This window comes from Numenius arquata, chromosome 4, assembly GCF_964106895.1.
Source record: "Numenius arquata chromosome 4, bNumArq3.hap1.1, whole genome shotgun sequence".
NCBI lineage: Eukaryota > Metazoa > Chordata > Aves > Charadriiformes > Scolopacidae > Numenius > Numenius arquata.
The window spans coordinates 11,228,949-11,241,957 of record NC_133579.1 but is presented as its reverse complement, the minus strand read 5'-3'; positions in this window follow the sequence as shown (position 1 = coordinate 11,241,957).

Sequence of the window (13,009 nt, the reverse complement as noted above, 5' to 3'; positions counted from 1 at the left end):
TTCCTTCAGATAATCTTTTATATCTGACTCAGAACTTTACGTGTGGCTCAGGTTCTGTATTTGTGGCATGTTTCTAATTAGCCCATGAAAAAATAAAGGTTCTGTATTTTAAAATTCACTGATTTTTTTCATCTGCTAAGTGTCTCTGACAGGATGTGCCTCTGGAGAGCGGGCTAGCAAATTCCCCAGGCAAAAATCTCCATCAGCATCAGATTCCAGTCTCTGAGCAATACAAGCCTCCAAATAGCCATCATTTTTCCCTAAATCTGGGATTCGTGTGCTCTGACATTGTGTACATGAAACTTTTTTTTTTTTTTTTTTTTTTAATGCAGAATAGTCCACATCGTCATAGCCTATTTTTTCCCATCATCGCAGTTTTCACAGTTTTGTTCCAGGGCTGCAAGAGCAACACCAAGCCTGACTGACCAGCCTTGCCTGGGAGGATCGGGTACCACCCGAGGGAGGTGCCCAATGCCCAGGGCTGGGTTGCCCTGGTGCCCCCAGCTGCCCTAATCCTGGCTGGGGAGGTGGGAGAGAATGGGGCAGGCTGGCAGCCCCTGTCCTGCTGCCCCCTCATGGTGCCATGACACTAGGAATGAGAACAGCGGAACTGTCCAAACACACCCATACAATGTGGTTCTTTTTCCCTGTCTGAAACACTGATGGTGCAATATGGCGAGTGTCTCAAAACTGTTGCCCAGTAACATTTGGCTGAGGGGAAAGCTGTGTTTTCTCACTTGTGTGAGGCTGAGGGACTTGTGTCTTTTTAGTCTGGAGAAGAGAAGACTGAGGGGGGAATCTTACCAATACTTATAAATATTTAAAGGGTGGGTGTTAGCAGGATGGGGCCAGTCATTTTTCAGTGGTGCCCAGTGACACGACAAGAGATAATGGGCACAGACTTGAACATAAGAAGTCCCACCTAAACATGAGTAGAAACTTCTTTACTTTGAGGGTGGCACAGCCATGGAACAGGCTGGCCAGAGAGGTGGTGGAGTCTCCATCTCTGGAGACATTCAAAACCCATCTGGACAAGTTCCTGTGCAACCTGCTCTAGGTGGACCTGCTGTGGCAGGGGGGTTGGACTAGATCATCTCCAGAGGTCCCTTCCAACCCCATATCTGTGATTCTGTCTTTGCAGACATCCTTGGTGTCTCTCCAGAAGGAGCTCACAAACAAGGTTAAAGGTTAATTAATTTGCATAGTCAATATGAATAATCATTTTAAAAATTCACAAAAACTGACTTCTAAACTTCAGCGTAATTTCATTCACACTGAAAAGCTAATGATCAGTTATGAACAAGAGTCACACAGAACAGGTAAATGTGACTTTGACCAGGTATAAATTATAACGAGACTTCAAATGCTTCATTTTGAAACCCTGAAGGACTTGGATGTGATATGTGAGTTTATAAGGAACGCATATATAATTATATAATTATATAATTATTCTCCTTCTTTTTATTTTCTTTTTTGTTTGTGTTTTTTTGAGGTAGTGGGAGTTTTGTTAATTGGTCAGACTAAGCCAATTGTTTTCATTATTTCAGGCCACAAGTGTGGGATTCCTGCCTTTGTTCAAAGCAGCGTCATGGAGAAAAATAAAACTCTCCAGTATCAAAGTAACTTCTTGTGCCTACAGGGAATAAAGCAAGGCATCTGTTACAGCTCCGTCTCCATGGACAGGTAGACTTCACTTCTGGAAAACCTACTCAGAGTCTCAGGGGCTCTATATAGTCTTTGTCAGTCCTGTGCTGCTCTACTTACACCAGCAGCACTAGTACCGCAGTAGCAGGTGCCCCAGGGTAGAGCTAGGTCCACACATCTGCTCCTAAATAACACATGGTATGGAGCTCCAGCAGTGCAGACACATCAGTTAGATTACATATCTTCTTTGTTTTTTTTTCACATCCAGTCCAATTTGTTTTCACCCAATGAAACCTATGCCAAGTTCTCTTATTTACAATGAATATACCATAGTTTGTTACCCCTTGACTGATCATAGAATTGTCTAGGTTGGAAGGGACCTTTCAGATCATTGAGTCCAAAAGTCTGGACTTTGATGATCAAAGTCCACTCAACAAGCTACTCCCTGGCTATTTTTTTTTTTTTTTCTTTTGGTAAAAGCATAGTGCACATAAACCGCTCCTTTTGTCAAATTACAGCCTGGAGGCCAAAAATGCACCATCCCTGTATATAGTCTTTATAGAGTTTTCAAGTAAAACTTTGACCTGGATGCATGATGATAGTCTGCAGTATTCCTGGAAGAGTGGTAGTAGTAGTCCCTTGGTCACAAAGTCTGGGAGGCGCAGACAGAGCAAAGGCTGGTGATGGCGGCAGAGCCATTTCTGCAATAGGGAGCAGAGCTCTCAGCCACAGGTCCACCCAGAAAAGAACAGGAATATACTTTGGTAGCCAGCACTAAGCCAGCTGACATTCCTAGGATATGATGGCTTCTTATCATACCCTCATACAGTCAGAAGCTGATTCCCTTAACTGGATTCAGGGAATGCTACGGTCAAGTTTTCCTGTGTTTTATCTGATTTCCTAAGGAAAGAAGTGGTGTGCAACAGCACACGCTTGTCCATTTGTGTATCCAGCTGCTCCCTTGCCATTTCTTCTGAACTGTTTCAGCTCTGCTCGGTGGAGGAGTAGACGTGTCAAGGAGAGAAAGGTGCCACAAGTGCCATCAAGACAAGCAGCTGGACTGGGAGAGGAGGCTCATGTGTCCCCACTGATAGACAGGCTTAAATGTGAATTATTCTTATCAGACACCAGCAAATGTTGCTCCCAGACTTCACCTAGAGAAGCCAGACTTCAGCAGGGGTGCTACTCATGAGCTATGGGTGAGGGCATCTGTCTCCTGCCCCTGGTACCGTTTGAAAGATGGACGAAAAGGTACTGAATGGAGAGGGAAACAATGAGATTGAATCCACAAAATTTCCTGTCAAAAGTAAAATGCAAACATTTTTTCCCCAAATATTTTTCAGTCACAGCAGTTTTAATTTTGCCTGTAACAGCAGTAAGAACAACACTTTTAATTGCAATGTGATTTATACAAAGTTGACAGACCTTTAAGGTTAGAAAAAATTATAATTAGAACCTTCTGCTTTCACATCAACAGGTTTAAAACTTTCGAAAAATTTCAAAACTATTCAAAGTGCACTTAATACAAATTCAGTTCAGCTAGTTGAATTTTTACACGCTGCTTTGGGCCAGTTCTCTCCATTTACACTCTGCTGTTTTTTTGGTTTTTTTCACTTGCCATTCCTAAACAAGAGAGACAGATTTTGTTGATCAGTGTCAGAAATGGATAGCTGTAGAGCACAAACAATGCAGAGAATGAGAAAGATTGGGAGCTGCTATTAGCCTAGGAGAAGAATTTTATTAACAAAATGTTCCCACTTTTATGTGGGAAGAACAGTCACTCATGCCATGTGTGACTTGGTGGTGAGTTGCTGGTCACTGACAAACAAAAAGAATAATGTATACTTATTTTGCAGATGCAAATTCTCAACCCGCCTAAAAAAATTTCTTTTCTTTCTTTGCTACTGGTTTTCTTTGGGAGAGGAACCAGCTCCTTTTCTGCCCCGGCTGGAGCTGGGAGAAGGCACCTGCCTGTGTGACTCAGTGGGAAACCGGGAGGTAACTCGGCTATGCAAGGGGCCAGCAGAGCCACTCTGTTTTACTGCTCAAGAAAGAGGCTGGCTGGTACTTCCTGGCATCTCCCAAGGGGATTTGGCTACCAAATATATGCTTGTTGCTAAAACACCAGCACCAAGGAGGTAGGGCAGCCGGCTGCCCTGCGAGCGCTGGGGGCTGAGGCCAGGGGTAAGGAGGGGCTCTCCAGTTTGTAGCCGTGTTGGGGTTTGTACCATCGGTGAATAAAGGTGGTTGGTATGTGTTTCTGAGACTGATTTATATGATTGTTTCTCTCTTGTTTAGGAGCAACAAGTGAAAAAAAAATAATGCAGAGTGTAAGTAGAGACAGGTACAAAGCTAGCATGCAAAAATTCAATTTACAGGGCTGAATTTGTGTTTAACCCACTTGGAATAGTTTTGCCAGTCGCAGTGGTAATCTGCAGAGCTCTGTGAATACAGTGGCATCTGTTGCTAATCAGCAGGAAGATGAATTTGGAGTTAGACAGCGAGAGGTAAACCCATCACCTCCACCGCCTTACAAGAAATTAGGATTAAGGCTGAAGTGCGTGTGGGAGGGTGTGGGGTTTTTTCCCACCAAATTAATTTACAAAAATTTGCCGACAGCAGCGTAGTGGCCGCTGGGGGGAGATCTTACCCCGGCCACCCTGGCCTCGGGGGCCCGCACAGCTCCCGAGTGGCCGGGCGAGCTGCTTGGCTCCATATCTGGGTCAGGTACAGAGATTAAAAGTCTCTAATTCGAGAGGAGAAGCCTCGGGGGGTGTGTGTGTGTTTCTGAAGCAGGAATACGTCAAAATGTGCTTTGTGCCAAAACAGAGTGCACTGTTTAAAACGATGGGAAATGTCCTCCAGACGTCTTTTTGTAATTAATTGGTCATGAAAGCTTTTAACACTCTCAGTCACGCATGGAGATTAATGAGGCAACGACTTTGGAGGGAAGGAAAGTTTTGAAAGATAATGGTTAGTAAATGGAAAAGCCACTACTCTATTACCTTTACATTTCCTGGTGTTAAAAACTGGAGTTGTCGAGGGTATCTGTAAATCAGAAATGGTAAGATGTATACTCTTGTTACACTGGAATAATGAAGTGGTGGTGAACGCTTTAAGATTGTCAGGAAGAGAAGTACTAACAATGCAATAAGCAAAGGTCTCTTGTAAAGACATTTTTTCTTTTTCTTAATAGATTTAAATGGTGATAGAAAGTATTCATTAAGCATGATAAGAAATTTTTCACTCTGAGGGTGGTGAGGCACTGGCACAGGTTGCCCAGAGAAGTTGTGGATGCCACATCCCTGGAAGTGTTCAAGGCCAGGCTGGATGGGGCTTTAAGCAACCTGCTCTAGTGGAGGTGTCCCTGCCCATGGCAGGGGGGTTGGAACTGGATGATCTTTAAGGTCCCTTCCAACTCCAACCATTCTATGATCCTATGATGTGTTTGGACTGGTTCTTAAGGGGTTTAGAATTACATTATGCTACATCATTCTACAAATAGCCCTACTGAGCTGCTTATGAAGTTACTGTTTGGTGGGATTAAACTTATTTCTCTAGCACTTTATTTACAAATTAAAAGCTGAAGGCATGCTGAGATTTAGCATGCACCAGGTGGGAAAGCAGCACCAAACAGTCAAATACTGCTGGAACGAGTAGCCTTGGGAAATCAGATACAATACAAATACACTGCACTTTTGTGTTCATTTTTATAACCAAAGTGTTATGGGAAACCAATTTTGTGATGTGCAGTCTGTGTTCTTAATATGGCAAGAAACACTGTAAGTGCCTTACTGAAAAGGAAAAAGACATCTATTCTCCTTTTCACCGTAAAATGAAGCAATGTACCCTTCTGTGGAACCAAGCACAAAGTGGCTCATTCCAGGATCTTCTGTATCACAAAAAATTAGAGCACTATATTTCTGGATTATATCTGTGTCACCTTCTGGTTGTCAATAGGCAATGTTAAGCTAAGACATAATGCAAACTATCTTACTTTTACCATTAATGAGTCATCTAATTCTTCTTCACCTTGTATTCAGGAAAGATGTGAATGTATAGTGAAGTAGGATCTTCAGATTTCCTCAAGCTTGGGAAATTTTTAGTACAGTATTGCAGCATAAATGTGTTGGAGAATGACTGTCTTGTTTTTAGTTCTGCTCAGGACAAGATTTTGTGTTTTGGATTTTGGCAGCCTAGTGGCTCCATAAACTCTGCTATTTTCCTGAAGTTCTCTCCTGTCAGATACCTTGTTAGATGGGAAATACACTGCTGACTGTGGGAAGTTTTCCATTTTCTTTCAGAAAGCACAGCAATGGCTTCAAAACTGGTTGTTCTTAACTCCTCTGGTTACAGCCCTGAGAAAATAGGACAAACGTGAAGAAGAGAAACAACCTATGTAAGATCAGGCAATCACCATTGTCTTCCTCTCGTGCCCTGACACAATGGAACATCTCCTGTGACATGTTAGAGACCTCTCATAAAAGAGATTTTCCACCCATGACAAAACTAGATTGAGTTCACTAACTTCAAAAATGTTCAAAAGCAAGAGCCATTTTGTTTGCCTTCAGTCTTTCTCCATATGTACACCAAGTGTAGTAGATGCAGTGACCAAAAGGATCATATAGTTTAGTTTGCTCCTTTTTGATGGAAATAGCCATTTGCCGAAGTCAATGGATTTTCTCCCATGATGTACCCATGGAGTGATGAGCCCAGCTCCAACCTGAGACCTATTTTCTAAACATTCACTGAAGGAAAGCTTTTTCCCTAAGTTTATCTTGAATTTTCAGTGGAAGTTTTCTGGTTACATTTTGCTAGTACAGGCAGGGTTTCAGTGTCAATGGTTTTCCTCTCCTGCATGGCACGAAGGACAGACTCCTTAAACTTTCTGTCATGTGCAAATGCAAAAATCACTGAAAAGTTTGTTGACTGCTTGCACCTTATGAATTGCATTGAGCTTCAAGAGACAAGAAGCCATCTCGGAGCATTCTGGAATAACGTGAACTAAACTGCCCAAGAAGCCCCTTCGACCTCTGTGCCTCTTAATTGTGAAACTAAAGTGCACAACTAAGGTTGGATGATTTTATTTCTTATGGATGATAGCTCTAATTTACACAACACAGGCAGGAGCAATATCAGCTAGAAACTGATGTCCTTCAGCACACTCAGAAGATTGTATTCTGCCCAGCTTAAATCTAGCCTTGCATGCTAAACTCAAAGAGCAAGGAGAGTGTCCACCTTGCTGAGCCTTTTCCATTCCTGTTTATCTGAAATGTCTGTGGAAGAGAAGAGAAGGGTCTCCTGGCACGTAGAAATGTATAAACCCTCTCTCCAACATGGTAGAAGCCATAGGAAATATAATGTACTCTGCCTTTATGTGGCAAGTGATGTATGAGATTTTTGCCATAGAATTCAATAAATGTACTTTATTGTTTTGGAAAGTAGAGAAGATTCTCGCAGTTTCTGTCATCATCTCTTTGAAAAGATCAATCAGGATAAAATGCTGAGCAGACTAATAAAAGATTTCTCGAGCTCCTACTACCTGATGAACTTCTTACAGTTTTGAGGTAAAACTACGGATCAGCATGTTAGACATGGCCCAGGTTTGAAGAGGAGTTCCCAGATTTCAGTGAACTCGGTCCGTGAACTAAGCTGAGATCTTACTGTTCAATTGCTGTCTTTGAGTGCAGACAAGAAGATAAAATCCTGTTTATTTCAGAGCTTTCCTCAGTGTTTCCACAGGTTTTGCGACGCTGCACAATGGATGGAGACTCAGAACAAAAGCACAAGGGCAGGTTCAGCTACATCTGAATTTAAACCCTCCTCTATGCAGAGTCTCTTGTAACATAAAGAAAATCCCTGCTGAGGCAATCTTCTACTTATTTATTTCAGGATCACATGAACTGGCAGAGAATGTCCTAAGCTTTGTTCCTAGCTCCCAGTTTGACAAGCTGTCCAGAGTCAGAATAACCCTGGCCTCATACCTCTTCCTAGAGTCTCCTGCTGAGTGTAAAATATGGCTGTCTTGCAGTTTGAATAAGGCTTTTAACGTGCCATGGGATGTCACGGTCCATGGAAATAGAATACAGTGTTCTGCTTGCTGAGAAACAGAAAAAAAGCTAACCAAACTGGTTTCTTCCTCCTGAGTACACAGAGACTAACTGGAAGTTCAGTCACTGCGACTAAAAATATCAGCCTTGATCACAAAAAAAAAAAAAAGAAGTATTTGACAGATGGATTTAGTCTTCCCTCAGCACAAACATCTATTTGCCACTAAAAGTTTGGTGAATACACTGAGGCCAAATAATGTGGTCTCGTCTCCCAGTGCATCATTAACAGTCTGTGGGGTAAGGCGGATGTTATTTCTTTGAATTAAGACCTCCAAGAGGGAATGGTCAGAGGTCTCATAGAAATCATGCTGGTTTAAAGGTTGCTCATGGCTGGGGGGAAAAGAAGAGTTTATCGGAGAATATAAGGAGAAACAGCTCTTATAAGTAGGGCTTTGTTCCTCCCCACTGCTATGCTTAAAGGAGCTGAAGTGCTGACCCCCTGCTCCTCACACGTATGTGCCCAGGCACAGGCTGCTCTGACCAGGCCAATTAGTCATTTCTGTGGTGGCGCAAATGTCACCGAGTGTAGGAGCACCTCAGGAACAGCAAACAAGGAGTGCAGCATCAAACATCTCCAGTGCTGCTGAGTATTCCTACAGGTTTCTTACTGCCTTTTTCTCCTCTCTTCTTCCTGATGCGGTGTTATTAGTTGCAGAGCAAGGCAAGATGTGAGACAGATCTGTCCAGCCCTGATGTAGACTCACCAGTGGAAATGGCCATTAGCTGATGATGGGATTTCAGAATCAGAATACATTGGCATTGCTTTGGGTTGAATTTTGTCCAGAGGACAGGAAACCTGCTCAGAAAGTGCATGGTGAAGGCCATGGATGCAGGCTTTGTGCGTAAGTGCTGGAGTATGTGGAGGAATTGGTGAGACAACTTAAAGATACCTTCTGGAAATCTTTGCTCTTTCTCACTGGCTCTGCCACAGAAGACCCTGGCACAGCCCTAATTCTGAGGGTAATATTACTTTTCAGCATTTTTTTACTTCCAAGCCAACACTGAGCTGTATTTTCTTCCAAGCTTTACAGCATGCTTTTTTACCGTGTTGCACTCAACCAAAGCTAGTCTCCATTTTAATAGATGTATTTTCCACAGGAAATTAATGTATTGTTTCCCCAAAGCTATTTCGGTCTGCAAACTTTGCTGCAGTCTGCCCAGTTGCACGTTATTTCAGCCAGCCAAATGAGTCCAGTGCCCCCGACAGTCCTCGTGGTAGTTTCAGCCAAGGGAATTGTGTCAGCCTCATATTTACTACATGGATCCTCCAGATGACAGTCCCCTGCAAGAGATCTGGAGGCTGAATATCCCTGTGGTTTTTCCCAAGGAAACCTCCTTATAGAGAGAGTACAGTGTTTTCCTGATTGTTGTATTAGTTCTCTGACTGTAGGTGTATCATGGTACCTATAGATGCCAGGGTATTTGGTATATATGAGCTGCATGTGTATTGTGCTACCTATAGATACCAGTATACTCTGCCTCTGACTGTGGATTTGTATATTTTTTAAACTCCTTTCAGTCAAAATGGTTGGGATTTTTTTTTAATTAGCATGGGCAGTTTGAATTTTTCCTTTTCTCAGGAGGCATTAATAAAATGGCAGCAGGGGCACAGCCTCACTTTTCAGTTGACAAACTCCTGCAAATGACAGCGATCCCTTCCCTGAGCCATTCTCTGTCGAGATGACAAGTAGCTGGCGGCTGTCAGGTCTGTGTAGGAAATCTCCACAGCGGCACTGAGAATGTTTATTGTAGGGAGAGAACTTTTGCCCTGTGAAGTCACCTCCTACTAGTCACCAGTAGGTTTCTGATATTCTATCACAGGAAATTCCTGGTGGACCACAAAAGCAGTCCCCTGAGTCCAGCTGCTGGGGCGGGGGGGGGGGGGGGGGAGAAGCGGTGCACCGCACCGCCGGGGTTGAGCCTCAGCCTCCAGCGTGGGGCAGAGCACCTGTGCCCTGCAAAATGCAAACTCCCTGCTCCTCAAACAATGTTAAAATGAACTATACAGGGGGGCAAAGGTCAAGTGAACCATTATTGTGCTGCATTTTATGCAAACAAAAAAATGTATTAGAGGATGTGCTTTGTATTGTAACAAGGTACTGTAAGATTATATTTAGGCTTCATGTCTTTGAAGCCCTTGGTAACACAACTGTATAATCACAGCTCTTGATGTTAATGAGGAAGTTATATTATAAGGTACTCCATCTATCTGGGAACAGTGTAGGAAGAACTAATAACCTTTAGGAGAGAGTATAAAACCAGCTATCAAGACCTCGAAAGCTAGCTGTATCAGGTAAGTACCCATTTCTGCAAAGGAAAAAGAAGAAAGATAGCAATTGGCAATTACTTTTCTCACCTTTGGATGCAAAGGCCTTTCTTGTCAGAAGCCAGTTCTTTTTCCTGTGCACTTCAGAGGGCACAGCCCTCATTAGCACTCCATTTTCCTCTGCTGTCCTGCCAGAGTTTCAGCTATTCAATCACAGTAGCTGCCTCAGTAAGTGAGCAAGACTGGATGAGCCTTTATCTGCCTGAGTTAGTGCACAACAGGGAAACAGCCCTGGAAAGATGAGCACCATGTACGTGCTTGGATGCTACAGGGCCGTGTGTCCTTTAACTAAAAGGCATCAAACTTTTCCTTTCTTTTAAAGACAGGGATGCTGTGGAAGCAAAACACTGACCCCTGCTAAAGACAGACGACACGCTTCCAGAAGCTGCTATCAGCTCCTAACCAGTGGCTGGTTTCGTCTGTCTGCAGCCTCAGGATGTGTAAGTCTTGTGAAAGGGGCGCTCCCCGGGGCTTGTAGGATTTTGATGCCGCACTCCTTGTTTGATGCTCCTGAAGTGCTCCTCCGTTCATTGACTTTTGTATCACCACAGCATCGCTGAGGAGCCTCGTCAGGGCAATCTGTGCCGGTGTGTGTAGGTGCGAGCAGCAAGGAGCCAGAATTTAGGCATCAGCTCCTTTAACCAGAGCAGTGCAGTGGAAGAAAATTACTCTTTAAGAGCTTGTGTGTTTTGGGGCTTTTGTGGTGGTGGGGTTGTTTTGAGTTAATGAGTGTGTCTATCTCCTCCTTTTTTTTTTGCAAAGAATATTTTGGGGAAGGGAAAACTAGTTGTGGCTGATCATAAACGCTGCAGTAGCCTGCATCAGCTGCACCGGGTTCTTGCAATCCCAAAGCACGCAGTCTCTAGGTCTGGAAGGAAGGCATTAGAAAGGTGTTCTCCAAAGGCACCCATGTGACTTAGAAGCATAAGCACCATTTTTTAAAACTGACATACTGAGAAGTGATGAGCTGGGTAGGGCCTGCAGAGAAGTCAGATGGGCATTTTTGAAAACTGTACCCCTTATTTTAAAAGAAAGGAAAACGTGAGGCAATCGCAGCTGATTCAGCATCCGGCAGTCTCAGCCAAGTCATATTTTACCTCTTCCCTTCCCTCCCCGCACAAAACTTCCAGGAAAACCTGCAAAGAAAAGGCATATGTGGGTAGGAGGAGACCTGCTTTTAATTTCTGTACCTCCTATTCAACACAATGCCACACAATGCACAGGATGCGAATATCCCAAGGCACCTTATACAATACAAGTAACAAAAGCGCACACACATGCACAAGAAAGGGGGGAGCAGCAAGCATGATAGGGTTGTAAAACAAAATGCAGGTAAAGCTGTCTGTAAAATCCCTATGTAAAGGAGATTCATGAAAAGAAAATCATCTTTAGAAAGGAGAAAGTGGAGGGGGCTGAAGAAGTATTCAGATGATCATGAGAATTTGATTTCCATTTCAGAACAGGATTTATCTGATTTTCTCTGTCGTGTTGAACGTTGTGGCCAGCTCTTGGTTATCAACAGAGGAGTTGTTTGGCGCAATGCGTCCTTGGTGCAATGTCCACTGATGCTCCTGTGATACTATCTATGGAGCAACCTGGAGGCAGCAGTGAGTCATGTAACAGCTGTAACGACAGCAAGCAACAATTGCAGTGGTTAGAAGCATATCATGGCTATTCCTTATTTCCCCTTCTTTTGCCTGCGGAAAGGAGAGTGTATGTAGGAGCCGCTCATTCCCCAGAGACCCACCACCTCCTCTGGTTAAAAGAGATCATTCAGGGGACAGGATCAAATCCACTATTCTGATGAAGTGGTGCAAAATATTTGGAGAAACACCTAGCATTGAGGCTACTGTCAGCACTAAATGAGTGCATCAGAGCCTGATCAAAGAAATCTAAGTTTTCTTCAACCCTCTTGCTGATGCATTGCTCTACATTTGCATTAGAAAGAGTGTCGTGGGTGAAGTACCTGGAGCCTTGTGTGACCTACTCCTGCTTGCAGGCTCATGCATAAATTACCCATAAATGACCTCACAAAATCTGCAAAAACCCCCATGTAGCCTTGAGAGGTTTGCAGCAAGAATGTATTCTGTGTTTTTGAACAGGAATAAAAGCAAAACACTTTAAATAAAAAGTGAGAGATGATCTTTACATACTTACTTTATTAAAAGTACCATTTTTTTTAACGTAGAGGGCTTCATACATAGATAGGAAACACTAGGTGATTTTTAGTCACAACAATGTTAGCTGGAGCATCAAAATCAAATATGAACATACAAAGGCAAAAGGAGAAATTGCAGGAAATTTAAGTGGGATATAGCCATGAATCACTGCTCCCTATGGAATGCAGTCACTGGAGTAACTTACTACACGTTACTTCTGTGTTTAAGAAAAAATGAAGTTGGCCCTTTTTTATTACATTTGCATGTTGATGGACAGTTGCTCTCAGTATAGTGTAATTATAATGGATAAATAGGATCGTTTTCAACATCTTAGCTGCCTAATTCTGAATCTAAAAAAATGAGCAATACAAAATTCTCCCTTAATGGAGGCTTGGTTACCACATCAAATCCATGCTTGGTGTTATGTTAGTGGTAAAGTCACTAGGAAGGAGGAAGAAGAACAATAAAAATACCAGAGAAGTCTTTTTTTTTCATTATACAGTGAAGCAAGGGAGAGATTTTGTGTAATGGCTCTTGAAAATGTGACCAGTGGAACCAGATGGCCCAGATCCATCAGCACTCATGGCATAGCACCTGCACCTTCCCTGGGTTGTAGAGCTGCAATTGCTCTGCTACTTAAAGCTACATTAAAGTTTTCTATAAAGGACATGTGCTTACTATATAATATTGCATATCACTAACCCTTATATTGCACTCCAGGTTTTGATTTTGTCTTTCTACCAAAAAAAACCCAAACCAAAACAAGAGGA